Source organism: Drosophila yakuba, unplaced genomic scaffold (assembly GCF_016746365.2).
Source record: "Drosophila yakuba strain Tai18E2 unplaced genomic scaffold, Prin_Dyak_Tai18E2_2.1 Segkk8_quiver_pilon_scaf, whole genome shotgun sequence".
NCBI lineage: Eukaryota > Metazoa > Arthropoda > Insecta > Diptera > Drosophilidae > Drosophila > Drosophila yakuba.
This window is the reverse complement of record NW_025048828.1, coordinates 246,859-272,020: the sequence shown is the minus strand read 5'-3', so window position 1 is coordinate 272,020 and position 25,162 is coordinate 246,859. Positions and strand designations below refer to the sequence as shown.

Here is a 25,162-nt window from a genome sequence, read left to right as displayed (position 1 = left end):
CTGTTCCTTGACTTTTATGAATAGTAATTGCTTCTGGAGGAACCACTGGAAACTGCTTTCGGTCAATTGTAGTTGCCTAATTAGAATTAATTTGAAAACTTTTTACAGTTTTCAAAATTGGCGTCGATGAAGCCTCCTCACAATTTCTGCGCTTGGAACGCGCATTTACTCCTATGCTTTTATCTAAAAATTGTATCCAAAGAAGATCTGGTGTGTTGGACGTACTGAAGCCTATCTCTCTAAGAACACCAGTGGCTCCGTTTACGAGACCATCTGATGTATCTACATTGACCGTCATCATATATTTGGCAGTGGTTTTTAAAGTGAGCGAGGTACATAATCCTTGTGTCTCAGATGTTTTTAGGGACCTAGCTTGTTCCAGACATCTGTTCCTCTGCTCCAAGCTTATTTGAGCAGACTTAACTGAGTCTATAGCTTCTGAGAGAAATTGTGCAGTGGGAATCGAGTTAAGCTTCTCCCTATTGTACCGATCTGTGTCCTGATTACTTGTAAAAAGGTGAATTGAGTCATTTGGAATTTGACTTTCATCGGAAATTCTAGATCTCGCATTATCTCTGTGAGTTCATAAAACCTAAAAGGACTCCACAGATACGATCCAAATATAGCGCTGTATGGATCATGCGACGGGGCCTGAAAAATCCAGCAATCACATGCGGGCCGCAATTGTCTAAGATCGCCGAATACGATAACCGAAATACCTCCGAAAGGGGTTTCAACATTAGAAACAATTTGCTTTAGGCGAGAGTCCAAATGAGAAAACATTGTTGCACCGACCATACAAATTTCGTCTATTATAAGAATTTTAAGATCAATAAATCTTGAACGAAGTTATTCAACAAATCAGGGCTTAAACTTCTAAATGCGGACCCAGCCTGATTTACAGGGAGAGAGAACATGGAATGAAGAGTGGATCCTCCGATTCCGAAAGCAGCTTTGCCTGTGGGAGCACATAGTAAAATTTTTACCGCAGTTGGTCGCATCCTACTCTACCATTATACTCCTTGGATAGGGACTGAAATAATGTTGATATTAATCTACTTTTGCCGACACCTGCTCTGCCACCGTCGAACTCATAAAAGTTTCGATTTGTCCTTGCATTATGCAAGACATGAGTAAGGAAAGTTTTTTGCTCCAAATTTAGAGATCTAACTAAATTGGCTAAGTTTAATGGCGATATAAGTGGCGGAAGCTTTATTACCCGGATATTGCTATGCGGATCAACATCTAACAAACTGTTGTTTAAGTTTAAAACATTAATTTGAGAAGATATTTCAGGAATAGCTAATGCCCTAAACTCCTCATTAGGTTCGCCCTCCTCTTCTTCATTTTCTTCTATATTATCGGCTTCCATGGCCCTTCTAAGCGCGTCTTCTAAACTATCAATGGCATTATACTTTTTAAAGTTGGCTTTAATAGCCTCCTCATTCTCATTGTAAAATTCCTCGCAATTTTTTTGAATCAAATCTACCTGTTCGTTTCTCCACGGAGAAAAAAACCTTACTAGTGTTCTAAAATAGTTTATCCTATCTGTATTAATATTAAATGGCCTATACCTAATAATACTCGCCCTATTTCTTTCCCTTATAAAGACGCTTCCATCTCGGAGCGGAAAATATATATCTCCTACGGCTTTTACAAAACTCATAATTTGCAGAAAAATCGGCTAAACACAGGCCTTCATGGAAATCTGGTCTTTCTTCTTATCTATCCAGCAATCCTTTCAGAAATATGTCAGTTGAATTCTGAGGCATATTTTGAAGGTCGCGTGTAGGTCTAAGCATACGAACTCGTTATTCTGGAGGGAAGGTGTTGATATGAACGCACTTATTACTTGCTTCGTACAACGCCATTCCCAGACAACAATACACGGCTTCCTGAGCAGATATCTCAGTGCCTGAAATAAACTTGTGACCGAGATACTGTAGCTTTTGTCGAATGCTTGAATTGCCTCTTCTAATGTCATTAGCTGCTTCTCGCATTAACTTCGAAATACCCCGTTGGGATTTGTTATTATAATTAATAATGTAGTTACAGCAAGCAAAAGAGTCCAAAATTAACTGGATATCCATATTTGCCCTTTGCATAGAAAGAATGTGTTTATTATTAGCATTTACTTGAATTTCCGCAAATTTTCTCTTCAGAAAAATCTGTGGTTTTTTCAAACTAGACCTAATAGCATAAATGTAGTCCTCGTAACTCACATGACTGTGAGAAAGAAAATTTTCAAATATGCTTAAATGGCTAATCATGTCTCTGCATGATTGCGAAGTAGAAAATCTCGAATTTTTTTTAAGTTTTCGTGATGAAGAGAATTTTGAGTTGCTTAGGGAAGTGGATTTAATATTTCCGTCCGGGGCATTGGAGGGTATGGTATAGCGAAACGACAAATAGATTGTCCCCGCACTTTTTGCCCGTGCCTTTGTTTTTGGTATTCAATATACGGAGCCAAATCTGGGTTTGTAACATCCACAGTTACAAACTGATCAATTAAGGCTATTACAGTACGCATAGACTCTTCATTGTTTAAATCCACTTTTGGGGCATCTTTCAGCCAAAACATGCCGTGAATATAAGGCGAACCTCTCTGTTGAAACTCAACTCGCCAGTAATAGGTAGTAACGAAATTACTTCCAAAGACACCCCCAGGCTTTTTCATAAGTTTTAAAACTTCTCTATATCTATAATCAAAATATCTAGCGCACGTCACTGGGTCTGTTCTTATAAGGCGCGCCTTTTCCCTAAACTGCAAGTTTGAAGCTTCTTCTTCATTTATATTAACCCTATCTACATTGCGCTTGAGCAGTACTAACAGCCTAGTTTCAGCGGCCGATAAAGTTATGAAAAAAGTTGGCAGCCCAAATTGGCGAATCATACCATGACTTTTTTCTTCTCATCTTCCCAGTGAGCAGGAGACGTGCGAATATCCCTAAGGATCCTATATCCTCATCATGACATTTGATGTTGCCCATAAAATCTTCATTTAGGACATTAGCAGCTGTAATGGCACTGGTTCTAATATATTTTCGAATTTTTAATAATTCCAACTTCTTATAATTGAACAATAACTTATCAGTTCGACAACCTTGTCTATCTACATTCCTAAGTTCAGATCTAACTATGGTTGTGTAGCTTTCTGAAGATGGTCTTTTAATGCCAGCATATATGCTAGGGAATGCCAGTTCTTCAGAATTAGCATCGAGAATTACGTCGAGAGGCTTTTGGCCCTCACCTGGAGCTATTGTAATTCTCGTCATTCCTACATATGTGTCTGGTTATTCTCAAGCAAAGTTTCTTGACCTGCAGGATTTAGTTCTTCGGCTTCTGTATTCTGATCCGAATTACGCGCCTCCGAATTTTCATCCCCCTGCTGGATGGCTAGTTGTCCCTCTACAAAGGCTACATCAGCTTGAGATGCTACGAATGGAACAGTATCGGATGTGAAGTCAGAGATCCACTGCTCGTTAACTAACACATTGTGCTTTTTATAAAGCTCAGTATTAACTAAATACCTAATAGCGTCAGCAATTTTGGCAGGCCGTATGGTTTCTGACATGAAATCATGTCCGTATTCCATTCTTCGTTTGAGGTGGAGCTGAATTACCTCTGCTTCATTGAAAGCTCGTGGAAGAGACGTCACGATATTGCTTACTGGAAAAGGGACATTAACAACTGCTCTTTTGATAGCACTTTGACGCTCATGACCTATTGACTAAATAATCATAAATGGAAGGGGAGGTGAAATCAGTTGTTTTTCCAAGGGAGTTAGGCCCCTCAAAGTGTTATGAATTTCTGGAAAATCTAAGCCATTTCAAATGGCCCCTTTGGGCTTTCGGCCGGCTTTAATGTTGCTGTGACAAGTTTTGCAAAACTTGAAAAGATTACCAGTGAAAGCAAGATGTCTTACATTTTGGAATATCTCTTCCCTGAACTCGCAATGTTTTTCCAGATACGACCTAGAAAGCTTACTTATTTGCTTGGGGAACCACAATCCTTTGCAACAAAAGCAAATCTGATCTGGGCCAAGCTTAACATTCCTATTGAATGTAGCTATGTGAGCTTTTATTTCAATAGATTCTAATGATTGATTCTAATAGTCCTATTTTCCTGAGCTATATCAAGTCTAATCTCCTGACTTCGAAGTGCATTCCGAAGATTTTCTACTTCCCTATTAGCACTAAGGCTTCTATACTGACTAACTCTTTGACTTATATTTCTAATTGCATCGATCGCTGCTTTTCGAGCAGCTAATCGTGCGCTTTTTCGAGCAAGTGTGTTTCTCGCCTGCTCGACTGCCCTGCGATCCCTACCGGCCCTAGCCCTATCACGCTCTCTTTCTAATAAGCGTTCCTGTGTATCTCTTGCCAGTGCTGGGCGCAGGGTATTTGTTTCTTGCTCACGCGCGCGATACATGGTATCCAAGCGCCTTCTTCTATGGTTGACAGTGTTTTGTTCCTGCTCCATAGCCCTTTATATTTTGTGGCCTTTCAGAACGACGTCGAGTATCGGCTGCTTGATCAACTGCGCGAAGAGCAGGATCCAAGCGCCTTTCGCTATGGCCAGCAGTATTTTGAACCTGCTCCACCGCTCGATTCTCGCTATTTTGTCGCCTTGCAGAACGACGTCGAGTATTGGCTGCTGGCTCAGCAGCTCGATTCTCGGTGATTTGCCGTCTTTCAGAACGACGACGAGTATCGGCTGCTTATTCAACCTCACGAATCGCGGAGTCTATACGCATTTGAAAGCGTCGCAGAGTATGCTTGTTCAGCTGCGCGAATAGCAGGATCTTACCGCCTTTGAGAATAAGACTGAAAGTTAGATTCTTGCTCAAGCGCACGAACAGGACGATTCAAGCGTCTCGACCTTCGCGACACTGTATTAACGCCCTGTTCTGCATTCCTGACTAACGAGTCTTCCCTACGCCTACTCTGAGATACTGTATTTGCCACCCTCTCCACCTCTGAATAGCCTTCATTTTCCCTATTTATCCTATTTCACCTTCTTGCACGTTGAGAAGCAGTGGGTCTATTTAGACGAGGCATTGCTAAGAATTATATAGACGACCTAATAAAATATTTATAAATATATATATCAAATATTTAGAAATTATTATTTATTGAACACAGAAAAAATACTTAACAGAAAAATAATAATATAAGAATAAGTATTTAAAAAGAATCAAGCTTATATTATTATTTAAAATATCAATATAATTTAATTAATAGTATTAGAACTAGTATTAGACTAACGCTTGCAGCACTATTAAACAAATACGTGTAAATATGTAAAATATGTATGTATAGAAATATAAAAATTATTATTTTAAAAAGTATAATTCTTATATTTATAAAGACTTAAACTTTTAGTACTATTATGTTTATATACGCGGAATACGTATATGGATAAAAATATAAGAGTAAGCCTTTAAAAAGGCTCAGTTCTTATATTAATATGGGTAGAAAAGCGTGGGCGATATAAAAATAAAGAAAAATTAACTACAAATTTGATACTTATCAATGAGCGCAGCGACGAGACAGCAGCGGGCCAAACGGCAGCGACGTCAATCGAAGCAGCGACAGCACTCACGATCGCGTTATAATTTAAAAATCTAATTTTACTTAATGTATGCACCTTTTTATTAAAAAATCGAATCTTTACGTTCAAAAAGGAGCTTAACACTTATTGGTTGGCAAAAAAACGTTTAAATCTGGAAAAATCGATTAAAAATCGCACTCGGCTCTAAAAAAGATGTTGTTATAGCAAAATTTAGTCTTCGACTGACTGACTTCTTCTATCTTTTCTTTTACTATTTACTTTTTCAAGAAAAGCGCGGGAAAGCACCGTAAGCTAAGAGCGTGTTCTTCCATTTAGATTTAACATTTTCTAAGAGCAATGCTCTTATTAAAATTACATTCTATTCAACACTGGATCAATATATATTCAGTTATTGAAGAGTACCTGAGAAAAGCCAATTACCATAACCTATGATTGCCTAATGATTGTAGCGCCTGCCAGAAAACAGACTTCAAGCTTTTAGAATTTTACTTTTGTCTTACCAAAAGGGAATAGTTTAGACATATATTTACTATAGTAAAAGAAGATAAATAAAAGGTCAGAAAGGAAAAATGCCACATATTGATAATATTATATTTGTTCAAAAACCGAGTTTCTCTCTTTATAAAGAGTGCTCATCGATTTCTATTTTCAAAGTGTCAACATAGACGTCTCTCTCTCTCTCTACATTCACCTGCCACGCACTTGTAAATAACGTGGAAAAGCGCCCTAAGAGAGAGAAGCTAAGAGCGAATTTAACACTAAAATTCTTTTCAACACTATATCTTTTCAAATACATATGTATATTAAATTATTGCAAAGTGGGAAAGAAAGGCAAAACATATGATTTCATTTATTTAGCATCATATATCAGCTACTTAGATATACATATGTATCAGCTACTTAGATAAAGCATTGCTCCGATCAAAATTATATAATAAGATAATATTTAAACAGATATTGATATTGGGGCTTATTTCGTGAGGCAGAACAATCATATTTCAAAGGGGTGTACTTAATAATACAAATATTTTATTTGTGCCACAAAATATCGCTTTAAGCATTTTTGCAGTTTTAAATATTGTTAGCGTCTGCCAAAAAGTCGATGCTCCGATCTATTACGTCATCGGCTGGCTGTCTCTGACGTCATATGCCACTCCTTGAAATCTTACACTCTTACAAATTTGCAATGTAATGGAGTTTTGGGCATTAAGTGTAAGAGTGGGCATTGCAAAAAGTTTTTTGGCAATTCGATAGAAATTTACAAGACTAATACAAAAATGAAAAAAATATCGAAACATTTTTCAAAAGTGTGGGCGTGTCAGATTTGGGCGGTTTGTGGGCGTTAGAGTGGCGTGGCAACATGAATCAACAAACTTGCGCTGCGTCTATGTCTCTGCAGTCTGTATGCTTAATCTCAACTTTCTAGCTTTTGTAGTTCCTCAGATCTCATCGTTCATACGGACGGACAGACAGATAGACGGACAGTCAAACGGACGGACAGACGGACATGGCCAGATCGACTCGGCTATTGATCCTGATCAAGAAAATATATACTTTATATGATCGGAAACGCTTCCTTCTGCCTGTTACATACTTTTCAACGAATCTAGTATACCCTTTTACTCTACGATTAACGGGTATAAGTAGCAAATATGATTATACAATCCTTAGCCAAATGCAGATCTTATTTTATTTAGACGTTCGAGTGCATTTTGTAGAACTTTAATTAGGTAATTTATAATAATGTTTTTATAGTTATTGTTTTTAGTACTCACCTTAAATATCCACTCCATGATGTGTGTAAAGTTGGCCCAAGCTCACGTTGACATTGTCGAGCTGTAGGTAAAATTTAAAGGGTCCTAATTTAAATTCCTATTCAAATGGCAAAATTTCCGTCAATCTGTGAGTATTTAATTCATTATTAATTGCAATACAAAAGAACATCAAGAATCAAAACAAAACACCGAAATGCAACTGCAGCTCTGCAGCAATAAGACCTTAGGAGACCGCTGGCAGCTATGCTGCGCTGCGATAAGACGGAAAATCACTAAGTTAGACCTCCGCTGGTCATATGAGGTGATCCTCACTGCGTAACGTTGATAATGTCCAAATATAATTAAATCCGATCCGCCCGTCGAAGCTTCTGCACAGCTGAATAATCTGGATGAGCTCTAGTCTTCCAATATATTTGGGCAGCTATCATTCGGCAGGTGGCCGGGTTGCGTAACTTGTTGGCTGAAGGTTATGTCGGAGCGAACTGGGTTTAAACAATGAGCTTATGCGGGGGTCGACGAGACGGGGGCAACCAAATGCCCTTATATAGCCTTGACCTTTTTACGCCTTGGGGTCGAATCCCTGTGAAAACTGAGTTAGAAATGGGCACTCACTATATCGTATTGTTTACCTTTTTCCACTTTCACACAAATCACACACGGAAATTTATTTAATATCCCTCTCGTTTGGATTGGATTTATATAATTAAATTATATCACCACGTGTATGTGGTGTTTAATTGGGCAGCGTCAAAAATTGTGAGCGTTCGCCAAGAGGTTTTATCTGATAATGAATTAAGCTCTGGAAAGCTGCATGCCGGTGGTCACTGCTATAGGCTTTCCTTTCCCTAACTGTACAATCCCAAGATCATATTCTGTCCTGATTGGTCTAAGACAATTCTCTCACTTTTTTGGTTATACAAAAGCTGCTATAAATTAGGGCGAGGGTATCTTGAAGAGTTATTGCAGTGTAAAGTTTAAGTTGGTCAGTACAGCGTTGATGTTGGTATCTTTCTCTGATCGGGTACACAGATTAATCCAATTTCTATCAGCCGAATGTCGATGAGAGCGCGAGTAGAATTTTAAAGTGGTCCTGAGAATAACAGATAGGCGAATTGGTACAAGAGTGGTTTCAATGATCGGAACTTCGCCAGCTACTGTATCGTTACAAATGGTGCATTCAGGATTTCTAACTGCATGGTTGTCGCTGCTTCTTGTAATAGGCATATTGGTACAAAAAAATTTTCTTGAAATGACGATATTAAAGAAATTTACATGATAAAGTTTGGCCTTGTTGGATACGGTTTACAACAATTCAAGCTAGGTGAGTTATCCTTCTTTTCAACTTTGTACACTATTCTACTCCTAGGGTTTTAAAAATATTGTCTGGTTAAAAGAGGAGTATTCTGAGATAATCCAATATCAAACAGTCTCGATTTCCACCGTCCAAATATACGTCGTCAAAAAATTCCCCTTTGTTGTAAACCGTTCCTCCCTCAGGCGACCTTCTATATATTTACTAAGTCATATTAATCTCCATTGTGATTATCCCCATTTAATTATTAATCGTTGAATAAGTTCTAGTAACTTAGTAATAATAAAAATAAAATAAAAGCGTTCATCATTGAATTTCAAATTTAAATCGTTGCTTCAAAACTATCATACTATATAAAAATTTATTCCATTATTTGTCGCTTAATTCTAATCGATATTTACTATTTCACGTTAATATTCAAGCTACGTGTAATTTGTCGGACGCTAGTTCCTGGAGGAATTATAATAATAATCGCGGCTATGCCGTACTTACGAAAGATCTCACGAAGTCAGCAGGCCTGATGACGTCCGATGTTAGGTTGATTTTTGCGTTAATAGAGATTTTATGAAGAAATGCTCTCTACAGGCTCGAAGTCCAACAATACGTACACGTTAAAGCTACATCTAATGTTCGGCTTAACCAACTTTCAACCTTAAACGAATGCTACCGAAATTGAATTGAATTTAAAAAATTTTTATAACGATCACATGTCGCAGACATCGATCAGCGCGGTGTGGGCAGATTCCGCCCACATGATGATCCGCATGTGGAATGCGCCGTCCGCTGGGGTGTGCACGTGACGCCTTAGATGCAACGGAGGACTTCGCTCGTGCCCAGTTTTGAATTTCAATCCTGTGTCCATTAATAACCTTAATTAGAAGGCTGATCCCAAACTGTACAGAATCCACATACTTGATTTAGTTCAAAAATAAGTATCACCAGATGCTGTCTGAATCGGTGCTTCAGCTGGTCTTTACGATTTGCACGTGACTTTGAACACGCGATTTAATTAAATTCGCACAAGCAATACGTTATACGCTTTCTTAATTCAGATCAGTATAACAAGGGACCGAACTGACGCCGACAATAAAGGCGGTAAGCTTTTAACAGCCGCAGAGTTGCATTTCGGGTGATCTCGCGTTAGAAATGTATAACAAGAGACCGAACTGATGCCGACAATTTTTTTTTATACCCGTTACTCGTAGAGTAAAAGGTATACTAATTCGTTGAAAAGTATGTAACAGGCAGAAGGAAGCGTTTCCGACCATATAAAGTATATATATTCTTGATCAGGATCAGTAGCCGAGTCGATCTGGCCATGTCCGTCTGTCCGTCCGTCTGTCCGTCTGTCCGTCCGTATGAACGTCGAGATCTCAGGAACTACAAAACTAGAAAGTTGAGATTAAGTATACAGACTCCAGGACATAGACGCAGCGCAAGTTTGTCGATTCAGGTTGCCACGCCTACTCTAACGCCCACAAACCGCCCAAAACTGCCTCGCCCACATTTTTGAAAAATGTTTTAATATTTTTTCATTTTTGCATTGGTGTTGTAAATTTCTATCGATTTGCAAAAAAACTTTTGCAACGCCCACTCTAACGCCCCACAAACCGCCCAGAGCTGCCACGCCCACACTTTGAAAAATGTTTTGATATTTTTTCATTTTTGTATTAGTCTTGTAAATTTCTATCTATTCGCCAAAAAACTTTTGGCCACGCCCACTCTAACGCCCACAAACTCGACTATAGCGTTCTCTCTTGTTTTCTTTTAACTTATTGCGTTATTAATTGATCTTCTCTTATTATGAGACTAACAATAATTATTCAAATCTTATTATATAAATTAGTTTAAGTACAATATTAAATAGTTGTATTAGTTAGAGACGGCCCTAGGATTTCTTTGCTGGCTGGAGAATCTTTGCGCTATAGTCTGCTGTGACTACATACACGCGTGAGCGACTTCGCGAGAGATTTTCGTGTGCGGCGAGCTTTGCTGATGTTTACTCTTTCTCATCTGGATTTCCTCGTTGACGAGGTTTATGTTGAGGTCTCTATGGATGCTTTCGCTGCGTAGACGGTATCAGCACGGTATTGTACAGAAGTACTTGTATTCCATACTAAGCGGACAGTTGCAATTAATAAGCCAGTGGAGATTGCCTGCTTTAAGCTCATATGAGTCCTTTTAGATTCTATATGTCGCCGCCAGTGAGGCGTCTATCTAGGTGAACCCCGAGATATGTTACTACGTCTGATTGTGGATGAGTGTATGTTTAGGGTACATGGCGGGCAGGTTTGTCTATCAGTGTCTCGGAGAGGAGCATGACGTCATTATTTTTTTTTTTCGGATAGGAACTGGGTTTTAAACATTGGTTGTGAATTCTTAATTTTTGTTAAGTATGTTCATGACCATTTTTGCATTAAAGTTCTTTTCCTTGAGCGCTTCTACGATTTCATGTGTCGAAACAGTTGCCTCAATCCCGTTGAGAACAACCTATAGGCCCCTTGCGCTTTTAGTTGGTATGTATAAAAGTTTTTCCTGCATCGTCCAGGAATTTGGTTAGGATACGATGGCTAGCCTCGGTGTAGTTTGAACTTTTGTTTCATTAATGTTCCCTTTTCTTAGGGGGATTATGTAGAACGAGTTTCCTCCTATTAATGTCGCTATTTTGTTCACTAAGGCACTTGAGCTTTTTCGCGAATGTATATTGGAGGAGGCTTAAACCTCTTAGGTTCCTCTTTGGATGCTTTGCCGTTTGTACACTTTCAGCAGTAGAATTTGCCAGAAGCTCAAATCTGTGGTGTTTGCTGGCGTTTTATTAGTGACATCGTCTCGTGTAATTTTTTGCCTTATTTTTCGGATTGTTGATTTTATTATTTTGAGGGCTAGTTTTCTTTTAATTGTTATGTAGCGTTCCATTCCAGTCTGTATGGTCGACCCGGCGTTCTTGTTTATGTTTGGTTTTCTGCTAGCACAGGCGGAACCGTTGAGTTGCGTTTTGTTTTGATCGCTGGCTCAGGGCGAGCAAGTACTTGCGTTGACGAAATTGAGCAAGCCGATGATACCGTTCCAGTTGTTGTTGGATTGCAGTTGCAGTGGTTGTTGTTGTCACAGTACTATCACCGTAGCTAGCGTAAAGAAATTTCGCAAGTGTTTGGTGCTTGCGGTTTTGTGACGAAGCTAGTAATGAGGGAGAGCAAGAACGCGCTCTTCTTGAGTGTTGCAAAAGTAAATTCGTCGGGTTAGGGTGATTGACCGCTCGCTGTCTGCAGAAGTCGCGGAGACGTATGAGAAGTACGCGTTGTTTCGTTGTAATGAGAGCCCGGCGTCGTCTTGCTCGCGTTGACGCTGAGCGCGAACGTCGTTCTAAACTCATAGTTGTTGTTTTTATTTGCTTTTATTTTTTTGTTTTTGCTCTTTTGTTTGAAGATGTAAAAAAAAAAAAAAGGCGGTAAGCTTTTAACAGCCGCAGAGTTGCCTTTCGGGTGATCTCGCGTTAGGAAATGTTAATTACTTATCCTAGACAAAGTGGTAGGGCTGCCATATCAATTACCTGGAACTCCACTAGTTATCGCTTTAGATAATAAATCGAAATCTTGAATTCTTGAAAATGGTTTAAAACCGCCCTCACATATGTTTTGTGCTTTTAATTACTTTTTATTTCTTCTGCAGTAAGGGGTCGTAAATCATTAGAGTAAATAGCACCTTTTGTGGTATTGAGCGTTGAGTGTTCCGAAACTTCATTTTCGAGCCCTTCCATGATTTTAAATCCTAGTAGTTTAAATGCTTGGAAGCCATTTTTGGTTTTAGCCAAAAGATTCCCGTCACCTGTCTTTTTAGCAAATATAACTTCTCCATTACAGGTAAAGTCAATTTGTTTTTTTTATCAAAAACGGTGAAACATTTTCCATAGATTCATTGTCTTTACGTTTTATAATTAGAAACCTTGGTTCGGACCGAATTTGTTGATAGCGTAACTGTATGGGAACTGTTTTTTTTATTTCTTTGTTTTAATTTTTGGTTCGTAACTTTTTGGTTAACTGTGATTAGAGATAACGCGCGAATAAACACTTGCGAGACACGTCTGGTCAGTACGAAAGTCAAACTCGAACTGAGTGGGCTGAAAATATTCTAACACGTAAAACGAAGCGTGTCCGACCATATTTAGTATATACATATATCCTACTAGTTAATGTGCTAAATTTCGCTAAAATAAAATTTTCAATTGTAAGTATGCACACATACTCACTACCAAATAAAGTGGCTGCATAGTGCAAAACCAATATATGGCCGTTACGCAACTTGTTATTTTAATGTGTTACTTCAGACCAAGTGTACCGGCTGTGCTGAAAAGCGGCCAATCCGGTCCAAGCCCAATCCAGAAGCGAAGCACCGCCATAGACTCCTTGCACCCCCAGCGCTGGTGCGCTTCGTGAATAGACAAACGATCACACATTTTCCGGGCTGCCGTTGGGAATCCTTGCCATCAAACAGGTGCCAAAGGTCAAGTAGCAGATCTACAGCCAACCTCAACGCTGACGCCGCACACTGCAAAACGGGGCACTGGCTACTGAGAATTCAACTCCCCCCCGACTACCGGAAAAGCAAGTCCATATAGCGTCTGACGGTCTTTCAGCTGATATAAAATTGAAAAACAATCGTGGCAGAAAGTTTTCAATTATCATAGCTTTCGGGTCTTTCAGCTGCCAGAAATTCCTAACTATGTTATTTGTAAACATGACAGCTGTGGAGACACAGTCTAACAGCCTTATCTTTGTTATCAGTTGCGTGAGCATCTAAGCTCTTCCCTTTCGCGCTCTACCTTTTTATACCCGCTAATCGTAGAGTAAAAGGGTATATTAGATTCGTTGAAAAGTATGTAACAGGCAAAAGGAAGCGTTTCCGACCATATAAATATATATATTCTTGATCAGGATCAATAGCCGAGTCGATATGACCATGTCCGTCTGTCCGTCTGTATGTCCGTCCGTATGAACGCTGTGATCTCAGGAACTACAAAAGCTAGAAAGTTGAGATTAAGCATACAGATTCCAAAAACATAGACGCAGCGCAAGTTTGTCGATTTGCCACGCCCACTCTAACGCCCACAAACCGCCCATTACTGCCACGCCCACACTTTTAAAAAATTTTTTGATATTGTTTCATTTTTGTTTTAGTCTTGTAAATTTCTATCGAATTGCCAAAAAACTTTTTGCCACGACCACTCTAACGCCCACAAACTGCCAAAAACTGTCAGTGTTGATGTCTCTCCTTCGCACTTCCAATAGCTGAGTAACGAGTATCAGATAGTCGGGGAACTATAGCGTTCTGTATTGTTTTTATTACTCTCGCATCTACACCTTTAGCTTAGCATCTCTTTTTTGAAAAAAAAACTAATAAAAATGCTCAACATTTTGGTGACCCCGACGTGATCTATGCATAAACAATGTGTAGTGCAAATTATACAAAGGTATTTAAAGCTTCAACTTTTATTCGCTGTTACTCATGAGTGATTTGTGCGTAAACAATTATAGTGCAGTCATACAAATCTGCTTAAGGCTTAAACTTTAATTCGCTGTTACTTCTGATAAGTGATTTGTGCATAAAAAATATTTATCTACAATAATAAAAAATTAAAGGCAGTGATCCCTAAAGCCAAGTAACGGAAGCTGCCGCTAATTCTTCAAAAATTGTTGTTGTGCTGTTGCCATGACTGCTGAAAATTGTGGAAACGTTACCGCTGATGCAAATTGGGTGACATTTTTGAGGCGCAAGGTGACTGCAATATATAATAGAGTGGAACCTTTAGCATATTCTTTATCAAGTTCTGCGTTAACTTCGCTTGACGAATCCGTTCATCATGTGATAGAGCTGATCGATAATCTGCAAAAAAACATTTCGGAGCGAGCTTTAAAAGCTTAATTTGGATGAAACTAAAAGCGATTTGAGTGGGAAATTTGATGATGTTGTCGTGCGCTTAAATCCTCAATCTGGGAATGTAGGCCTCGCCTTCTCCTCATGAAAGATCGCAGGCTGGAGAAACCCTTGCTTCTGACTCACATCATGCCGTATAGCACTCTGAATTGCCTGAAACACCTGCTGCTCTTCTTGCACAGGATCTTATTAAAGATGTTGCGCTCCTAGCCACTGCCACCGTATTAGTGACGAACCGTTCAAGAATCTTCCTTCCTGGCCGTGCCCTGCTCGACTCTGGATCTGAGCTGCACCTTAAAAGTGCCAGATGGTTCGTCAGTAAACATTTCAATGCGATCTCGAACGTGTAACTACTCGGCCGACGTCAATGCTGCCACCAATATTATACAAAGTAAGCCCTGCTTAGACATTAACATTTGCAACTGGAACATTCCCAAAAATCTTAAGCTCGCGGACAAAGAGTTTCATCAAAAGAGTTTTTCAAAAGCCTCTCATGGAAAATCTCCGCCCACTATGAGATCAGGACAGCCATCTAGCTTACGTGTCTGGCTTTTACACTCTGTTAACCAAGATGGCCTTCGTTGAGTATATGGACAGCTAGAGACGTTTTCGTTGGAGTCAGTGACCAAAATTCAATCAGCGTCACGATGGACAATACAGCAGCAGGATCGACGAAGCGAGCACTGAATAAGCCGCGTCTGCTTTCAACGGGGGAGAGTATGTCGGGTCTCGCAGTTGCCATTTGTAAATAACCCAAGAACCACAAAATTTCTCGAAGAAAAAATAATCTTGGACTTCTGCAGTGGCCATTGACAACCCTGGATTTGTTTTGAAGAATTCGCAGCAATTTTGAATGGGCACGAATATTCCATGCCTGGGCGGGAAAATGGTGCTCAGGCGAACACTACAGGAAGCCTATGCATCGGTGGACGTTGCTCTCCGAAACACACATTTAGCTAAACCAGAGCGGTTCCTAGTGGACCAGCATTCTGTAGTAGCTTGCGCCTGAGGATGTAATTAACACGGATAGGATCCACACGGCAATATTCTGCGACACATCAGAAACACGGCTTACCACAACCCTACTTCCATCCAAAGTCTCTCCACCGAGATAAATCCTGGCACCGCCGACAATGCAGAAACCAGCGTGGTGGGTAGCACTCATGGCAGCCCTCATTAGGGCCAATGTGAAAAAACCGAGGAGCCATCACCGCCACCGGCAACCAATCTACTAAATTAAGTCCCTGCTCAAAAGCGAGACGACAGCATCTAAGGGGCAATCAAAGAGCTTACAAGCCACGTAGAAGACAGCTCTGCAGTACTGCCCAAGCTCACCAGGAATATGCCATTAAAGATCCAGGACCTGGTGGAATCCAAAATCGTTGTGAAAATAGGAATGCTGGCGCACACAGGAGCTTTCGTTAACGGTTTTAACAACTTTCCCAAACAAACACAAGGAGGCATCGTAGCGTATGTATGTTTGTTTGTCTGCTCGCTACGGAATACGTGCGGCTAGCTCAGTAGAGTTTGTGCGTTCGTCGCACCAAATTTATAGAATAACGTAATAACAGTAATAACACTCGCAGTTACGTTCTTGGATCTTTATTTGTGCTTGGACTTACAAAAGAATCTGATTATCCGGCCTTGGTGCTGGATGGATTGTCCACCGGCCTCGTTCCCCTGTCTCGCCGCTCCTGTCGTCCTGAATGTGGCGGACCTTCGTTGTTGGGCGCTCGTCGCTTGGGCTGAGAGTTGTTATCTTACGCAGACTTACGGCAGCTAACGGCTGTGATCCCCAAGGCCTGTGGAACAGCAAAACGTCAACCCCACGTCTGGTTCGGACTGGTGGCGCCGGTATCATGTTTGGATCGCACGGACACACCTAGGCGATCGCCTGGTTCAAGTTCGCGGTCTCCTACAGAGTTCTCCGGGTCTACACCACAATCCCTGCCGCTTATCCTGTGCCCTCCTTGGTTTGGCTTCGCCAGTTGGGCGCTTCTGGACTACTCGTGCTTCGTCGTACTGGACCTCAGCTACCTGCGTCTCAATTCGGAGACCTTCTCGTCCCGAACGTCTTGACGTAGCGATCTTGCTCCTTGTTGACTACCACGGCTGTAGCTCCTCTGCTGACTTCGTTCTCACGTTGTTGACTCGTACACTTGTTCTCCTCGACTGACTGTCGCGCTTCCAGCATTCGGCCTGTTTATATAGGCCTCCTCTAACGGTTTACCCCTTTGGTCTCCAGTCTCCGGATCCACGATGTCCCGTTATTTGCCTTTGAGCCTGCTGACTCTCCAAACTCTCTTCTCGGTAAGTCCGGAGTCTCCACCCTCTCTTCTCAGTAAGTTCGGAGTCTCCACCCTCTCTCTCTCCATTTCCCGAGTCTCCAAACTCTCTTCCTCTAGAGTCTACAAACTCTCTTTCTCCAGCCCAAAGTCTCCAAACTCTCTTTCTCCGGGCTTCGCACTGCCGTTACTACGCTTTGCCTTGTTGCGTAACTGGCAACGGCAGGCCCTCCTCATGCGATCACCATCCGCATTTGTGCGGAGTTTCAACTCCTCACATCTCCCCCTTTCTTCGGGAAAATGTAGAATCCGGCCTTGCAGCTACCGCGGAACACTCCTGAGATCTCGTTGACGCTTCCAGCTCCGTGACGCTACTTCGTCCACCACTCTTCTTCCCGAATTCCGCGTTTTCGTCTTCTCGCTATCTGGTCACACTACTAGCCGTCGTTCGATTGTTTCCGATAACCTTTGATGGCGCGGCGTTGCCACTCGATGACCATAGTGTTTCCATAGTGTGACCCGCCATGTGCTGCCTTTTCCGATGTTTCTGCCCATCGATTGACACTATCGAGTGCCGATCGACCGCCTTGTGATCGACGCGCTCCCTTCCCTAAACTTTGATGACTATACAAAAAATTTTGGCGGTAAGTTGGAATATAAACAAAACGTTTCATCCTTGTAATCCTCGACTTTTTTTCCCGCAGATTATTTGGCATGCCTTGCGGTACTGCTGTACCGCCCCTCCCCTTTCCTCGGGAGTATTGGGTTCCTTGGTCCGGTGGTTGTTGAGGCAGGATTCTGGTTCGTTCGTGGTCCGTTTCCGTTGACTCTCGCCTTGGCCTGACGCTAGAACGGTTGCTGGATACGTAATCTGCACCCGTTGACTCTCGCCCTGGCCTGACGCTAGAACGGTTGCCGAGCCTAGTCCGTTCTCAGGTGCTGTCACTCTCAACTTCCCGTTTGTGCCTTACTCTTCCCTGGTGGTGGTTGTCGCGGCAACACTCTGGTTCGCTCGCGGTCCGCAGCCGTTGACTCTCGCCTTGGCCTGACGCTGTAATGGTTGTCGGACTCGCAGTCTGCATCCGTTGACTCTCGCCTCGGCCTGAACGGCTGCCGAACCCAGTCCGTTCTCAGGTGTTGTCGTTCTCCTGCATGCCTGCTTCCTTCCGATGGATCCGACTCCACGTTCTTGCCACCATTCTCCTCCTGATCCTGCTGTTTTAGGTCGCTGACATGTACCGTGCGTTCCTTTTTGTTCGTCCGTGGAATTACATATCACTGGCGATATGAAATCCACAATTTGGTACGGTCCATCGAACCTCGGAGCTAGTTTGGCCGCAAACCCTTCAGCCGCTTTAGACAAATGGTTCCTTGGCCCACACCACTTCACCAACGCTTGGCTTCCACTGCCTTCTCCGCAGGTTGTAATGCCTTGCTTGGTCCTGGGACACCCTCTCTAGGTTCCTGCGCACAATCTCGAAGACCTCTCTCATCTTTCAGCGTTTCCTTCCGGTGACTCTGGTTGCCTTCCCGTACCTAGCGTTTCTCTGTCATAGAGTGCGTTCGGTAGCCTTGGCTCGCGGCCTGTGTCAAAAATGCCGGTGAGTAGCCTGTGGAATCTGAAACACTGGAATTCACCAGCATGATTCGGGCCACCTTTCATCCCAATTCCTCTGGTTCTGTCCGGCAAACTGCGCTATCATTGTCTTCACAGTGCGGTTGCTCTCTCCATCGGATTCTCCTGTGGGATATACGGTGCCGTAAATTGCTGCTTTATCCCCATGTCGTTGAGGAACTTCTTTAAAGCCCGGCTCGTGAACTGCACGCCGTTGTCCGTGATCACCACCTTCGGTACTCCAAATCGTGAGACTATGCGTTCCCTGAACGCTTTCTGCAACGTTTCCGCCGTGGCTGTTCGCAAAGGCACCAACTCCGTCCATTTCGAAAACCTGTCGATCAGTACCAACAACATACTGTTTCCGTGCTCGATCTTGGTAGTGGTCCGACGAAATCGGCGCCCAGGGTTCCTCCGGGATCTGTGTCAACATCTTTCCCGCCGCCTGCCGCTGATTCGGTTTGAACCTGCGCAGTCCTCGCTTCCGAACGTAGGCCCTTGCGTCTCTCTGCCGTGCAATCGTTTTCCGACAGCCTACATGTCCGGCTGCTGGGGAGTCGTGGTTTTCGCGCAAGACAGTTTCTCCTCAGCTGCCGCAACACATAGCTTCCAGGTCACTATATCTTCGTTCCCTGCTCTATGCGGAATCTGCCTGTAAAGGGTGCTACCCTCCCACACGTAGTCTGGGAACTTTTGAGGCTGTGCTTTTAGTTTTTCTCGCATTTCCTTGATCCAGCTGCACTCTGATTCGGCCCCTTGTCCTGCGTTCTTCTCAGCAATCGGGTTCTGCTGAGACCGACTCTGGCAGTGGCTGCCTCGACAATGCGTCTGCTACCACGTTCAACCGGCCTTTCCTGTATGCTACCTCGAAGTCGTACTGCTGCAGCTCCAACGCCCATCTGGCAATTCTTCCCGAAGGGCTTTCTATGCTGTTCAGCCACTTCAGCGCCATATGATCCGTCACCACCTTAAAGTGGTATCCCTCAAGGTACGGCTTAGCTTCCGAATAGCCCACACAATTGCCAAGCACTCCTTTCCGTTGTCGAGTAGTTCTTCTCGGCTCCGTTTAGGGTCCGGCTGGAGTATGAAATGACCCTTTCGCCATCTTCTGTGTCCTGCGTGAGGATTGCCCAATCCCGTAGTCACTGGCGTCCGTTTGCAGATGAACGTTTCCCGAAGTCGGGGCACGCCAAGACTGGGTCGGTAACCAATCTGGCTTTTACCTCCTCGAAGGCTTGCTGGTGGTCCTGTGACCATGTCCACTTGGTACCCTTGCGGAGGAGGTCGTTGAGTGGCCTTACATGCGCGCGAAGTCAGGCACGAAACGTCGGTACCACGATGCGACTCCAAGGTATTGCCTCAGTTCTCGGACCGATGACGGTGGTTCTAGCTGGGCTATCGCTGCTACCTTCTCTGGGTCCGTGCCTATCCCTTGGCTTGTGACGCGGTGCCTAGGTACAGAAGTTCTTGTTTGAAGAACTGGCATTTTTCCGGGTTTATTTCAGGTTCGCTTTCTTCAAGCGACTGAATACCTCCCTGAGGTTTCTCTTGTGTTCCTCTAGGGTGCGGCCAATCACGATGATGATACGCAAATGCATGCGGCGACATTTCCGGTCCAATCACCTGATCCAGGGCCCGTTGAAATGTGGCCGACGCGGAGTGTAACCCAAATGGCATCACCTTCCATTGGAACAGCCCTTTCCCTGGGACCGTGAAGGCCGTGAAGCCCCGGCTTGACTCTTCCAGTGGTATTTGCCAATACCCATCCTTTAGGTCCAGGCTGCTTATCGCGCCTCCCTTAGTTGATCGAGGATGTAGTTTATCCGTGGCATCGGGTAGGCATCCTTTATGGATTCGCGTTTATCTGCCTGAAGTCCACGCATAGTCTCCATTTTCCCGTTTTCTTCACCATGACTATGGGTGAGCTGTACGGGCTCCTTGAATGCTCTATCATCCCCCTCTCCAGCAGTTCGTCCACCTTCGCGTTGATCTCCCCTTGAATCTTTGGACTACTGCAACGACAACTTCTCCTCGAGCCACCCATTGCGTCTGCCTCTGGCCGGTATTCGGATTTCATGCCCGGCGCACTTTATCTCGGCCACGACTTGCGTGAGGAAATTCCACCCCAACACCAACGTATCCACAATCCTGGTAATATTAACAGGCTCATGACGAGTGGCCTGTTGCCGAACTCCACTCCTATTTTGAGCTTTGCGTTGATTTCGCCGCACCTTCCATCTGCCAACCTAACCTGCCGTCGTATCCTTGTAATCGCTCCACGAGCAGCCAGCTTGTCCGCCAGCTCTTCACTTATGAGGCTTGCTGTTGCCCCGGTGTCGATCGGGGCCTTGTACGTGTCCCACCGATCGTTACCATTGCGTACAACTGCTGCTCCTCGATTAATTTTCCAGTTAGTTTGAAGAGGCGGCACCCTGCGACCCCTGCTCGCCTCTCTGCGGCTGAGATCGCTGACCGTTTCCCGCTCTCTGGCAGCATTCCGTACTTCGGACTCCTATTTTTCCGCACATCCAGCAGAACAGCAGCCTCTGTTGTCGTCATCCTCTTGCCCAAGTATCCCCTGGGCAGGAAGTACGTCTGGAAACTGTCTATGAACTCGGCCAAGTCCTCCAGTGCTTGTTGTTTGCTATGTACCATTTCAGAGCCTTCCCCTGCATTAATTCCGGCATGGCTCGGGAATCATGTTCAGGTCCAAACCGTACGTGTTTGCAGACCACTCCACCTTCTCCAGGAATTCGAGAGGCTTTTCTTCTCCGTCAAAACGAAAAGACCATTCTCTAACTTGCTTCGCCACTTTTCCGTAGTCCGGCTGGCTGGGCCTGGGTCTTTCTGTACTTGGCCTCCTTTCCCTGCTCGTCTCCCTCCGCTGACCTTCCCGCTGCATCTCCTCCATGCTCAGACTTGCGATGAGGTCTTCGCCCTCGGGGTTTGTTACCTTTACGCTTGGACCTGGTCTGTCTGGATATGCCGCCTCCAATTCTGTCCAGACTGCTGTGAGCTGTGGGTCGTTTTGTCTCTGCGTAGTACTCCGCTAGGGCCTTTCGCATGTCTTCTGTCCTTCCTGACAGCGATATGCGCAACCTCTGTGCGACATATGCAAAGTCTTCCTTTTTAAGACGATAGATCCAATTTCTACCCATACTGCTGTCTCGTTCCGCTGTCTCGCCGCTCCTGTCGTCCTGAATGTGGCGGACCTTCGTTGTTGGGCGCTCGTCGCTTGGGCTGAGAGTTGTTATCTTACGCAGACTTACGGCAGCTAACGGCTGTGATCCCCACGGCAAACGCCAGTGGAACAGCAACACGTCAACCCCACGTCTGGTTCGGACTGGTGGCGCAGGTATCACGCCTGTTTGGATCGCACGGACACACCTAGGCGATCGCCTGGTTCAAGTTCGCGGTCTCCTACAGAGTTCTCCGGGTCTACACCACAATCCCTGCCGCTTATCCTGTGCCCTCCTTGGTTTGGCTTCGCCAGTTGGGCGCTTCTGGACTACTCGTGCTTCGTCGTACTGGACCTCAGCTACCTGCGTCTCAATTCGGAGACCTTCTCGTCCCGAACGTCTTGACGTAGCGATCTTGCTCCTTGTTGACTACCACGGCTGTAGCTCCTCTGCTGACTTCGTTCTCACGTTGTTGACTCGTACACTTGTTCTCCTCGACTGACTGTCGCGCTTCCAGCGTTCGGCCTGTTTATATAGGCCTCCTCTAACGGTTTACCCCTTTGGTATCCAGTCTCCGGATCCACGATGTCCCGTTATTTGCCTTTGAGCCTGCTGACTCTCCAAACTCTCTTCTCGGTAAGTCCGGAGTCTCCACCCTCTCTTCTCAGTAAGTTCGGAGTCTCCACCCTCTCTCTCTCCATTTCCCGAGTCTCCAAACTCTCTTCCTCTAGAGTCTCCAGACTCTCTTTCTCCAGCCCAGAGTCTCCAAACTCTCTTTCTCCGGGCTTCGCACTGCGTTACTACGCTTTGCCTTGTTGCGTAACTGGCAAGGGCAGGCCCTCCTCATGCGATCACCATCCGCATTTGTGCGGAGTTTTAACTCCTCACACGTACTACTGCAGCGACCGCGTGACTTGTCCGACGCTGTCCAGAGGCTGCAACCAGGGAGAAAAGTGTCGTGGGCTTAGCTGACGACATTACCATTGTAATTGTGATTTTGAATGATTATGTTTTATTTGTTGGTTAGAACGAATTTTGCATCGATGCGCGCGATTCTTAATCTGAGTTTTTCATTGACTGTTTGCGCGGTCTTACTGACTGGTTGCGCGTCTCCTCTGACTGCTTTCTTAGTATACGTTTCTCATGGACTATTTACGCGTTCTAACTGATTGACTCCGCGAAATGTGTTTCGACTGTCCAGCTGCACGACCGCGTCATGACTGCACGACAGGCACCCGTACTCTGCTTTGACTTACGGTCAAAGGTCCAAGGTCCACCAATGTTCCGTTAGTTTGCGTCATCTTTTTGCTTGTCCAATGTCCACACCCTTCGCCAACTCGAGCCAAAGGCCCAGCGCGGTTCCGGTACGGTACTGTTTCTCCGCTTTGCCGGGGTTCATGATCCATTATTTCCCGTCTCACCTGCCCGCTCTTGAATCGTCCTGCATTACAGCCTTCTTCGCTGTTGATAGGCAGCTCTCCTGCACACCGATTTGTGGGCAGTTTTAAGATTCCTCACATTGTTTGGATCCATTTGAAATAGAGAGTCAACACTATACCTCAAAATCCTCTTCGGATGCCCATCGATTTCATCCGCTTACAGCCATTACGGCTTAAAACAGCTATTGTAACCCCAACGAAAAGGATTTTCTTTTTTTTTTCAAACAAGAACAGGGCGGATCGGACAACTGTATGCATAGACTTTACTTGTTCGCTTGACCACTTGAACAACCGGACTTGGCATATCTACAAGATTAATACCGCAAACCGCTAAAAACTGTCAGTGTTGAAGAGCCTGCTTCGCACTTTCACTAGCTGAGTAACGGGTATCAGATAGTCGGGGAACTCGACTATAGCGTACTCTTTGTTTTTACAAAATAAAAGAAAACACGACGTTTGCTGGTTTGTTCGGTAGTAGGAACATAAAAAAAGCCTGCAAAACAAATAAACAAAGGTTAAGTGTACCGATGAGACAAAGTAACAGCAGTGACTTTCCAAACAAGTGCATATTTCAAGTAATCTAAGAGTCGGATAGCGGCCGAAGCGAATAGATGGCAATGGCTGAGAGCTCAAGTTTGGGACCTATGACGGAGTTCAAAATTTGGTGGATGGTGCGGAAGGGTCATGATTTATATGCCAGATTGAGTGGTTCTTCATGCGACAATAAATACTGCTTACATTGCTGCAAACTATGCCCCTTGCGCCAACAGTTAGGGTTCAGGTGTACCTTCTTTGCAGGTTGCTAAAGCGAGGCATTTCTGCCAGTATTCTCAGCATTGTGCCACTGGAGCGAGGTTGTGGCTGCGCAAGGCAGCGGATTTATTGTTTTGGGGAGAAACCTTGTCGAGACGCTCTGCATCGGGCGCTCGGCGATAGAGTCCCTGAGGGGAGCTCCTGTGGACGTTTCAAGGGGATCACCATGGACGATTAAAATTTTGACCAGTTTCTTCTTCATTCGGAGTCGTCTCCTCGAGGGATCCCCAACGTTCCGTGAGAAGTTTCTACTGAGGAGGTGTCTCTGTGACCCGTAGCTGATTAGTGATTGTGTGAAGAGGAACCGCAGCTCCAAAGCCGGTTTTAACCTCGTGAGGTCTTCCCTCTACCAGCCATTAGGGAGCACCCATGTCTCCGCCATAGAGTCGCGTGTGCGCCTATAATATTTGACCAGGAGATTCCTGTTAGCCACATTTTCGTTCGTTAGACTCCCGTAGAACAGGAACTTCGTTCAGCCGTTGGATGCCTTTATCCAGAAAATACAGTATTATATTCGAGCCGTATACCTCCGATAATTTGATGATTTAAATGCCAGTGAGTCTTTCAAGGGCTTTCCGTGTCGATCAGCAGAGCTGTATCTATTTAGTGGGACCTGATAAATTCGGTCGCCAGGACAACAACTAATGGACATGAAGCCTGTCCTTAATTGAATTCCTACGTATATATATCTGCCTAAAAATAGATTAAGTTTACATTTTAGTTGCTATCATTCCGTTCCAAGTAATATCTTTAATCGCATAGGTCAAGGCAAGAGCTCCGACTACATGGCTATTAAGAGAGTTGTTAGGGAAATTCCTATAGGATACCTTCTCGTGCTGAACAAATGGCTCGCGTGATCTCTCATTTCTTTCAGATTATACCATCGGAAGATCGATCTTCGTCGTTGGATATGAAATTGAACAGTGAGTTGTTGAAACCAAAGTAAGAATTTTCCGACGTCTCTTAAAGATAACTTGCCGCGACCAACGCAACGATGAATGATGAAGTTACTCCGATTAGAGTTGAACGATTTTTGTTTAAAGTATTGAACTAAAAGAGTCTAAATTTTGAATACGACTTAAGTTTTTAAATTTTAGTGAATAATAATGTGGCGTGTGCCTATTAAGAATTTAAGAGTAAACTAATGAAATTGTGTAGAGTCGAATTCTCATAAGCATTGAATCCATAGGATACGAGGATAACATTGAAGTAAACTCTAGCCCAATTGTCCAAATTCTA

At 43.8% G+C, this 25,162-nt stretch overlaps 1 pseudogene; it reads left to right on the top strand.

Annotated features, from left to right (window-relative positions):
* LOC120322353 overlaps positions 1–25,162 on the top strand; it is a 127,201-nt pseudogene that overhangs the window by 37,074 nt on the left and 64,965 nt on the right.